The following is an 8744-nucleotide window of genomic DNA, read 5'->3' on the forward strand; positions in this document are numbered from 1 at the left end:
TCAAAAGAAGCCTGTCTAATCATCAAAGGATGCCATAGACAAAGTTAATAGACAGATTCAGATGGGGAGATTTTTGTGTTTATTTATTTATTTTTGAGAGAGACAGAGAGACCACGAGTGGAGGAGGGACAGAGAGGGAGAGAGAGAGAATCCCAACAGCCTGTCAGCGAGACCGAAGCAGGGCTCAAACCCACAAAACTGAGATCATGACCTGAGCTAAAACCAAGAGTCGGAAGCTTAACCAACTGAGCCACCCACGTGCCCTGATTTTTGTGTTGTTAAAACAGTAGATATATGTGGGATTAATATGTAGATATACAATGAACTTTGACAAATTCACACACACACACACACACACACACACACACACACACACAAACATGAGACCCAATGTAAACTGAATAGGGAATACTTTTCCCTGGGGCCTAGCATGGTGCCTGGAGCATAAAAGGCGCTCATAGTAATTTTTGGTCAAATAAATAAATAGCTAGCAAAAAGATACAGAAATACTTAAATTCACTGGTAATCAGATAAATGCAAATTAAGACAATGATATTACACCATTTTACATCCAAATATTAGAAGATGTGATGTTGCTGGTGAGAGAGTAAACAGGTAGAAATGATCTGGAGAACAATCTGGAAGAATTTTGTGAAATTAAGTATGCATATACCTCATGACCCAGTAATCCCACCCTTGAACATGTCTGGCCCAGGGAAAATTTTGCACAAGACCATAAGGGGACACACAGTGTTATTTGGGGTGACCAAGTTCAAAGCCACCTAGATGCCCATCATGGGGAAATAGCTAAAGATGTTGGATGCCTATGAAATCCTATGCAGTAGTTAGACCAATGAACTAGATCTACACATTACAACATAACTAAATCATAAATACATGAAGGTGACAAAAGGTAAGAAATGAAGGTTTCTCGTACATTCACATTCATGTAAATTGAAAATATATACACACTCAACACTACTGTTTCAAAAATGCATGCATATTTCAGGTCAGTTATGTAAACAGACTAAAGAGAGTGACTTTGGTGGACAAATGATAGGAATGGGCATTGGAATAAAGGGGAATGAGTAAATGACCAGAGGAAGGCCTTTCCCAGACATGTGAGGATAATACCTCTGAGGTAGGGCTTCTCAAACTCGCATCTGCTAAATGCAGATTCCTGTTCAGTAGATCTGCGGTTCTGCTTTTCTTCTAAGCTGCAGTTGATACTGGCCCTGCTGGTCTCGGGACCTCACTTTAGGTAGCAAGGAGACCAAGGGATAAGGTTAACAGCTCTGGAAGGTTTAAAAAGAAAGGGAAGGAGGAAGGGGATCAGGAAGGGAGACACAAATCACTTAAGGGTGGTGTCAGGGACATCCAGAGCAGGGGCAGGGGGTCTAGAACACACAAAGAGAAAGAGGTAGTAGCCACGATCTCTGATTCTTGCAATCTGTCATGCCAGCCTATACCACACACCCAACTCTTCACCAAGTGGAAACAGTTCATATATTTGTAGTGAGGAGAAAGAGAGAGCAAGAGCGAGAGCGAGAGAGACTCCCATTCCCACCAGGTGCAAACTGTTACTGAAGAGAATGTAGGTCAAAATTCTTTGGAAAGATCTTTCCAAACCTTTCTATTCAGAGCCATGCCCTCAGCACCACCGTCAGCAGGGCTGCTGTCACCCCTCATTGATTGCGGTCATATTGTGCATCACTGACCCTACTATCTTCTTTGGTTACTCCTTAATGGTGTGTTTCCCTCATTAGAGTATAAGCTCATGAGGGTAGGGAATTTATAGGTTTTCTTCTCGTGTTCTATAGAGTGCCTCAAGCTCTACAAGGTAGAGGCTCTAACTAAGTTTTGAATGACTAATGAATGAATGAATGAATGAGGAATGAATATCAGTGTTGATGAAGCACTAGAATGTAATACCAAATTATTGGAGGCAAATGTTCAGAATGAAATTTTTTAAAATTTTTTAAATGTTTGTTTTTGAGAGACAGAGAGCAGGGGAGGGGCAGAGAGAGAGAGGGAGACACAGAATCCGAAGCAGGCTCCAGGCTCTGAGCTGTCAGCACAGAGCCCAATGCAGGCACCACACCTATGACTTGACTTGAGCTGAAATCAGACACCCAACCAACTGAACCACCCAGGCACCCCAGAACAAAAATTTTTTAAGAACTGACCATGATCAGGGCACCTGGGTGGCTCAGTCGGTTGAGTGTTGGATTCTTGATTTGGGCTTAGGTCATGATCTCACGGCAGTGAGATCCACATCAGACTCTGCGCTGGGTATGGAGACTGCCTAAGATTCTCTCTCTCTCTCTCTCTCCCCCTCCCTCCCTTTGCCCTTCTCCCCCACTTGCGCTCTCTCTAAAATAAAAAATAAAGAATTGACCATTATCTGCTTGGGAGAGAGTGAGGTAGGTTAGAAAAGGACAGACCTAAGCAGAACTATGGTGAGGGAAAAGTTTGGGGTGACTGTTATCCCCTGTTTCTTCTACCTCTTTTCAGTATTACTTTTAACTACTTCCTGATCCCACCCACCTACCTGACCAAGGCACTGTCAGTATTGTTGTCTGTTAACATGTGTCATCTAGGAAGTTGTGTCACCAGTTCTCTCTCTTTCCTCTCTCTCTCTTTCTCTCTCTCTTTGAAGGTCTCCTATGAATCTTACTGGGTCCATACCACAAACCCACAGATCTCTTCAAGATAATCCCTTCTCTACCTTGAGATTAAGCTGAAAAACATCCTTCAGTTTCGTGGAAGTTCTATTGTTTGAGTGAAAGAATTTGTGAGGCAACTTTAAAAATTTTTAGTAGGTCTTTTGTCTGACTGAAAGGTACTTGGGGGCACCTGGGTGGCTCAGTCAGTTGAGCGTCCAACTATTGGTTTCAGCTCAGGTCATGATCCCAGGGTTGTGGGATCAAGCCCTGTGTCAGGCTCCACACTGTGCATGGAGCCTCCTTAAGATTCTTTCTCTTCCTCTGCCCCTCTCCCCAGCTCATGCTAGCCCTCTCTCTCTTTCTCTAAAATAAAAAATAATATGGGCACCCGGGTGGCTCAGTCGATTAAGCATCCATCTCTTAGATTCAGCTCAGGTCACGATCTCACGGTTTCATTAGTTTGAGCCACACGTCAGGCTCTGTGCTACCAGCTCAGAGCTTGCTTGGGATTCTCTCTCTTTCCCTCTCTCTCTGCCCCTCCCCCACTTGCACTGTCTCTGTCTCTCTCAAATAATAAATAAACTTTTAAAAATATAAAATAAAATAAAAACTAATATTTTTTTTTAAATGAGAGGTACAAAGCATCATCTTTGATCTTTCTGAGGTCTTAACAGTTTTAACAATTACATCCTTGGATTCATCTTTATACCGTGTTTTCATGGAAATGTCCTTTTATGTGTCCTTTTGGATTTGATCTTTGCTACAAATCATTTCTAAATTTAAACATCATTTGTCATCTGAGAGGCTAGGAATTTTTCAAAACCATAAAGTCCTGGTTCCTTTTTGTTTAGCTGTCCTTATTCCAGCTTATCTACCTCCTCTTGCATTTTACTGTAAGCAGCAAGAAGCAGTATCTTCAGTACCTTCAACACTCTGTAGAACAATCGCTTTAGTTATATCACCCAGTTCATTAGGTACCGTCTCTACTTTCCATGTTACTTTGGGTGACAGTGTGGCTAAAATTCCTGCTATTGTATAACAAGGAGACCATTTCTCACCATTTCCAAAGTGTTTAACCTCATTTTCCTGCAAGCCTTCACTCACAGCCTCCTCAAAGTCCATGAGGCTTCTGCTACCAATTTCTTCAAAGTTCTTTAATCCTTCATTAACACTGTCCTCAAACTTCTTCCTGCTTTAACCTACTTCCCAGTCCTGCTCCCTTCCAGCATCCTACTTCCAGGCATTAAAATTCTATATTGGTCTGGGGTGTCTGGGTGGCACAGTCAGTTAAGCATCTGACTTTGGCTCAGGCCATGATCTCACGGTTTGTGAGATCGAGCCCCGTGTCTTGCTCTGTGCTGACAGCTCAAAGCCTGGAGCCTGCTTCGGATTCTGTGTCTCCCTCTCTTTCTACCCCTCCCCAACTCATGCTCTGTCTCTTTCTCTCAAAGATAAATAAACATTAAGCAAATTAATTAAAAAATTTTAATCTATATTGTTCATCTATTGCCACATAACGAATAATCCCTAAATGTAACGGCTTAACACAAGAATCATCAGAGTAGTGTTTATGGGTCAGGAATTCAGAAGCACCTTAGTTGGGTGGTTGAGGCTCAGAATCTGTTATGTGGCTGCAGTCAGGATGTCAGTCAGGCTTCCAGTATCATCTGAAGTCTTCATGGGGCTGGAGGATCCACTTCCAAGATGGCTTATTCACATGGCTGTTTGCAGAAGGCTTCCATTCCTTTCCATGGGGGCCTTTCTATAGGTAGGATGGGTGTCCTCACAACATAACAGCTAGTCTCTCCCAGAGCAAAGGATCCAAGTGAAGATAAGGAGGAAGCCACAATGTCTTATGATTTAGTCTTAGAAATCACCCATCATCACTTCTCCCACATTGTCCTGCTAAAAACCAAGTGTAGATACAGCCCACACTCAGGGAAAAGGAGTTACACACCACATGTTGAAGGGAGAAGCATTAAATAATTTGTGGACATTTTAAAATCAAACACAGATCCCCCACTCAAATCAGGAACTCCTTAAAGGACTTTCTAAAGGAATTTCATGTCTTGCAGCTATTAAACTGAGAGAGAAAGAGGGGGAGAAATGGACCTTTTGAATGAGCTGAATTAAAATACCATTTGAATTCACAGCTTTGCCAGATCTCTTTTGTGAAGATAGAACATTGCTTGGGAAAAAGTGAGACCCTGAATGCTGAAATGTGAACACACAGGAAGATTCAGATGGCTTCTAGTTCCCCAAACCCCCGAGCCTATGGAAATACACCACTCAGATCTCCTGCTGTACAGAGTATAACTGACTGACACGGGGCTACTGCTGACCCTTGCACTGAGGCCATGCTCTCTGGGGCTGCTCCCAAACCAATGACAGAGCACACGGAAGTACCAAGGCTGGGCCATTCTGGCAAGATGTGAGAACCCGCCTTTTGGCAGCTTTGACTTGAAGACTCCCCATTGGCCTGGCCAAACCGTTATTTGAATTATGTTGCAGTTCAAGATTCTTCCTTCCCCAATCCCCCTTCCTTCCCTCTCTCCTTCCACAGGCATCACACATGCACTGTCATCTAAAGGCTCTCCCCATGTCCTCCTGCTTCCTCTCCCAGGAAATCTCTTTAACTTCGAATCCCATTTTGCCATCTGCTCCTTGGCAGACGCAAGCTAACACAGCCTTCCTTGTCAGAGTCTCCCTACTCCCCTGTGTGTGAGGCTTTTCCCTCCTCGCACGAAGCCTCTGTAATGACCTTTGTGGAAATAGCTGATTCTCTTCATTCTCCACCCCTAACATCTTTCATACCCCTGAATTCTCCCATCAGTAATGTGCTAGAGACTCTTTGTACCAGATCACAAAAGTCAATTAATAAATTCTCAGGAATTTAGTGAGCTGGTTGGGTAAACGTAGTCATTATTAAAACTTAAATATACTTACAGTTATATAAATTGCATTCACAGGGTGCCTGGGTGGCTCAGTCAGTTAAGCCTCCGACTCTTGATTCAGGCTCAGGTCATGGTCTCATGGTTCATGAGTTCGAGCTTCACATCAGGCTCTGTGCTGATGGTGCAGAGCCCGCTTGCACTATCTCTCTCTCTCTCTCTCTCTCTCTCTCTCAAAATAAATAAATAAATAAACTAAAAAAAACTTTTAAAGTAATAAATTACATTAACCACAAAGGTAATAAAAACTCAAAGACGTATCACTTTCTAGTTGTTAACAAACTTTCGTTAGTATCTATGCTCTTGAAGTTATTTACATCTACTATATCTGGGTGTTGGAAATAAAATATAATGGCGTACTAGCCTTCTCTTTGGATATTGAAGGCCAGATTTAGATGTGCTGTTTCAGCTCCTTTCTTCAGTAATCTGAGAGGTTGCCAGCTTTGAGTGCAGCCTGCAGCAAGAGAAGACTTGTAGCTGGTCCAGGAAGCTCTGGCCTCTGATCCAATGAATCCAATGTGCTTGAAACACCTGTGGCAGATAAGGCTGCAGAATGGAGCTTTGTCACGTCCAGAAAGGCGAAGCGGAGCACAGGCCCCCAGGATTTTGCAGCCTGGTCCTGAACTCTGTGGCATATAACTGTTCTCCTTTTGAGAGACTGATCTTGGTTTGTCGCTTGGCACTGATAAATATGGGGGCCTGATCATGAGCCATTAGGTAACCAAGCGACTGGTGCCCGTTATAAACTCGGGGTCATCTGATCCACCAATCCATAAAGTCAGCTAGTATTTAGCGTGTGCACACACTGTGCCAGGCTCTCTTATGGGCACTTTACGCATAGCATTTCCTTTGATCTTCACCAAATTCTGGGAGGCAGTTCTGTTATTACTGCTATTATCCCTATGTTAGCTGAGAAAACTGACACGGAGAGAGGATGAGCAGTTTGCCCTCTAGTCATCGAGCTCATAAGTAGCAGAGCTTGGCGTGAACCCAGGCCCTCTGGCTCCAAAGTCCACATGTTTAATTACCAAATTATATTGCTTCTCACGATCACGTGGAAGTTTTCTGTATGGGATTGGGCTTGAGCAGAAATTGAAGACACAACAAATTGCATGGAGTGCCCAGTCCTCTCACACGGCCACTCTTCCTCAGCCTACACATCTGACTAGGGATGTTCTCTGAGATCAGGTCTCTGAACAGACAATCTGCACAATACGATCACAGCAGCCACAAGTGGACGCCACAACACTAAAGCCCAGCTCAAGGCTGGCCCTGAAGAACAACTGGGGAGAATTTTCCAGTAGGGCGAATTCTTAGGATTTCATCCTGTTGACCACATTGTCTGAAAGGAGAAATGGTCTGAGGTGTACATGTCACCTATACTAGTCAGTAGCTGAGGATTTAGCTCAGCAGCCAGACTCGGAAGGATCACAGATGCAAGGCTGATGGTGACAAAGATGCTTGGGAGAAGAGGTAGTCAGGGGATCTCTCAGAATGGATCCTCTGGAGTATGAGGATATTTGGTTCTTCGTGAATACCCACCAAAGGTCTCCACTGTAGAGGAAGTGCTCAATAATCAGGTGAAAAGGCTTACCTAGCCTTGGATGTCAGCCCACTTCTTTCCCCAGGCACTCCAACGTTGCCTGGTGATCTCATGAACAATGTGGGCATAGAGGCAGAAATGCAGACTATACGTGGGTTTCAGCAACTTGGACTTTCCCCTCACCAAGGCTGATCTAGCTTCTGCTCCTGTTGAATATTTAGTTGTCCGGCAATTAAAACTAAACCTGAGTGCCTGATATAAATTAGGCATGAATGTAACAAAGCCAGGAGCAGTGTGGCCAGAAAAAGAAGTAGATTCTCTCCAGACCACCACTGCCAACACCACTTCTTACTCAGCACCTGACTGTCAGATCCCAGCACTGATTGCCCAAATCCTGCCCCAGCCTGTCTCATCGAACCAGATTCTTCCTCCACTGGGCGTGCGGGAGGAGCAGCTGTCCTTCTGTTGCTCTTGTGGGCTACCATACATGTGGGCATGTGTGATGAGTTGAAAACATCCAGGAAGTCTGAGAAAAGTGGCCTAACTGGAATAGCTACGTTTTCTGATTTGGATTTGTTTTCCTGTGTAACCAACCTCTGCCCACACCAACACTGATAGATGTACTGAATGTTTATTCACTGCCATGGAATTCTACCCAACACTGGTTCTCACTAAGTAACTAATTTTACAGGAGTGGGCTGAAACTGTGGGGTTCATGCTTCTATCATGTACTCCGTCACCCTAAACTCTGGCTTCACAGAGGGCATGGCAAAGACTCATTTTATGGCACAATTGCTATGTAGTCAGTACAACATACAGATGATTGAGATGAAATTAGGACAGTCCCTAAGGATGAAAGGTCATCACCCAAAAACTTTATATTTGAAGACAGATTCAGTAACTCAGAAAACTTTGGGACTCAATATGCTTTTAATAAATTCCCTTTTTGATTAAATTTTACACAGTGGGTTTCATAGAGAAAGATCTAGAAGGATATGTTCCAATGAGTTAAGAGTGGTTATTGTTGACTCTACAGGAATTAGTCACATTTTCAATATTACTTTTGTTAGTTTACTTTTTCTGATTTTCCTAACAGGAGCATTAACATTTTAAACAAAAAATAATTTTTGGAAAATTAACTTAAAAATCTATATCATTCTGAGAGGCGCCTGGGTGGTTCAATCGGTTAAGCATCCAACTCTCAACTTTTGCTCAAGTCATAATTTCACAGTTTGTGAGATCAAGCCCCATGCTGGGCTCTGCACTGGCAGTGAAGAGCCTGCTTGGGATTCTCTCCCTCTCCCACTTCCCCTCCTTCATGCATGTGCGCGCTCTCTCTCTCTCTCTCAAAATAAATAAATAAACATTTTTAAATTAAAAAATAGAAATATATATCATCTTGAGTCACCATTAAACTTTATGACTTATGACATTTATTATCAAGACTAACATGTCTTAGTCTTTAGTTCAAAATTAAAGAAAATAATATTCTAAAGAAAGAATAAAGGAGGTGTTCACTCAAAACCAAGGAAAATAATACTATTGGAAAATGCAATAGAGTAATTCTGCTTTTATTATGGTTTT

Source organism: Panthera leo, chromosome B1 (genome assembly GCF_018350215.1).
Source record: "Panthera leo isolate Ple1 chromosome B1, P.leo_Ple1_pat1.1, whole genome shotgun sequence".
Taxonomy (NCBI): domain Eukaryota; kingdom Metazoa; phylum Chordata; class Mammalia; order Carnivora; family Felidae; genus Panthera; species Panthera leo.